This window comes from Triticum urartu, chromosome 2A (genome assembly GCF_056163025.1).
Source record: "Triticum urartu cultivar PI428250 chromosome 2A, HENAU_Tu73, whole genome shotgun sequence".
Classification (NCBI taxonomy): Eukaryota; Viridiplantae; Streptophyta; class Magnoliopsida; order Poales; family Poaceae; genus Triticum; species Triticum urartu.
In genome coordinates this window covers 637,684,453-637,687,284 of record NC_141874.1, presented here as the reverse complement: position 1 = coordinate 637,687,284, position 2,832 = coordinate 637,684,453, and the positions used below count along the sequence as shown (strand labels likewise).

Sequence of the window (2,832 nt, the reverse complement as noted above, 5' to 3'; positions counted from 1 at the left end):
GTCACGGCGTAGCAGAACAATCTGTGATAACTAGAAAAATAACATACTCAAAGTAAATGATCAGGTAGAAAGAGATTTCAGCCCTTGCTAACAAGAACAATAACCAATCTGCGGCAAGATCAGCAGCCTCAACGCAGCAGCAGTCGATCCCTCAAAAGATCGCAGAAACGCAGTACATGGTGTCCCCCGACTGGGAATTTTCTGCTTTATTTCAATCTCAGAAAAACCAAAAACTAAAAAACTCGATACACGGCCGAAGCCTGCCTGTTATATAGGCGACACCAATCTGACCAAACCGACTAAAGCACCCAAGATAGATACGGACTCTATCTCCTATTCAAACTAACCAAGGAATTTAACTAATTAATTATCCGGCCATCTTAATCACCTAGGAGACTAAGATAACCACGTAACAAGTACTAGACCAAAGACTTGACTCACGTATACTGCACCTATACCAAACCGAATCAAACTTGACTCGTATATTTCCTACCACAACGTGTGTACAGCACATGGAGTTCTAAATGTTGGCTTAACTTCATCTGGTGCAACAAGCTCAATAGGGATTTTTCCAACACAAATAATCTGCTTCTTGTTCGCATGATCAGATGAGCATGTAGTTGTTTTGAAACTCTCAGCTATGACATGGATGCCCACATCATCCCCTCCTCCTTGGAACGAAGCCATCCTCGGCTGCGTGGTGGTTTTAGAAACCTCCTTCTTTACTGAAAGAATATCATCCTCCTTAATAGCATTAGCAAACATCGATTGTAGCACATATCGTCTTCCGGCATTCCGAAAACAATAAGTATTGGACCTTCCATCATGTGTGGCATGATGATCATATTGCCAAGGTCTCCCCAGCAACAAATGACATGCATCCATCGGTAAAACATCACAAATCACAGTGTCGGTATAGTCACCAACCGAAAAATTGAGACGCACCTTATGAGTAATTTTTAGTCTGCCGAACTGATATAACCACTCGATGCAGTGTGGTTGTGGGTGCTTCCATGCAGGTAACCCCAAAGCTTCCACCAATCCCTTGCTGACTGCATTGGTGTAGCTTCCTCCATCTATAATTAACTTACAATTGGTGTTGTTGATTTGGCATTGAGTTTGAAAAATATTCCAACGTTGACCCTTGTCCTCAATGCGATCCTCTTACACTCGCTGCACCATCAAAGACGGATATGATTCAGCAGCTTCAAAACTCGCAACCACATTTTCAACATCTTCAGATTTTGCACTAGAAGTGTCAGAAACTGCCTCTTCATCACTAGCGGATGCATAGCCATCTCTTGTGAGCAACACTCTTTTCTCATTAGGACATTCACGTCTCATATGCCCCCTTCCTCCACACTTGAAACACTCTATATTACTAGTACGTGTGGCTGACTGCGCACTAGAATCAACTCTCGGCAATCCTGATTTTAAAGCATCCTTTTGCACGGAAGCTTGAGGGTGATTAGATGTCGCTGTCCTAGAGCTAGGACCAACATTCTCACTCTTATGTTGCGAGCGTCGCCATGTGTTCAAAGTGGTACTAGGAACTGTGCTGACTTGGCGTCGCATAATCTGTTGTTCCGCCCGCATAGCTTGGTGCACAAGATCTTGTATGTTGTAATAGACCACCATCTCAACACAATCCTGCACCCCAATATTTAGACCATTAAAGAAACGTGCCATAGTCGCCTCTGGATCCTCTGTTGTCCCTGTACGTATCATAAGCAATTCCATCTCCTTGTAATATTCATCAACACTCATATTACCCTGAGAGAGCCGCTGCAACTTGTTGTACATATCTCTTTTATAGTGCTCAGGAACAAAACGTCGCCTCATGAATTCTTTCATACCTCACCAAGTCGTCGGCCGATGTCTTGAATGACAAATTTGATTCCACCAAATTAGCGCGTAACCGGTGAACTCAATTCCAGCAAGTTGAACTTTCTTCTCCTCGCTATAATGACGGGCATCAAAAATTTGATCAACACGCATCTCCCACTCGAAATAGCCTTCTGGTTCGCACTTGCCGGAGAACGAAGGGATTGAAATTTTTATGCGCCCAATTCCATCATCCAAAGGCACACGCACAGCTTGACCAACTCGGTCATGCACTCCACCACGAACGGAAGTTTCAGGACGAGGCTCATAGTGTCGTGGTCGTGGCGCGTATCCCGCCTGGTCAACGCCATCATCGAAACCATCCTCTCCAGCATGAGCGTGTGCCGCCAAACGGTGATCATGCATGCCGGCACGTCCGTCGCGAGCTGGTGGTGCATAATGCAGTGGAGCAGCCGGAGCGGTCTGTGGTGGTGTAGAATTCGTTGCCGGCATATTGATGATGTCTGTCAAACCATCGAACCGAGTGATCAGGACATCTATCCTTTTGCCGAGCGCATCATGACATTGCTTGATGTAGTTGCATGTGTGTTCAAACCCAACCCGAATATTTTGCGGAATATCATCCGCATACACCGGCCGTACTATTTCCTCAGAATCAGCAGCAACCTCATCACCCTTGTTGGCCGAGGTTGACATCTTGATCAACACAGTACCGTGAACAACCTTAGCTCTGAATACCACTTGATATCTCCTGATATTGACTGAACCTCGTGGTGAGATCCGATCTATTGTTGCGGCCCAATCTTTCACGACACGCCACCACCACCAGTAGTAACCTCTCGCCCGCGCACGTGATGTACACGAAGTAGAGGGTTTGAACCTTGCGGCTCAGCACGAGAAAAACAATCTGTACGACGGCACCTCACGCGCAAAACAATTTCCTTGCAGAAATCGCAACAAAGAGGTTTTCTAAAGTTACCTCAAAAA

At 45.5% G+C, this 2,832-nt stretch overlaps 1 pseudogene; it reads right to left on the bottom strand.

The window, feature by feature from the left end:
- Positions 1-489: 489 nt before the first annotated feature.
- Positions 490-1,638, bottom strand: LOC147986343 (uncharacterized; annotated as a pseudogene).
- Between the last annotated feature and the right edge of the window lie 1,194 nt (positions 1,639-2,832).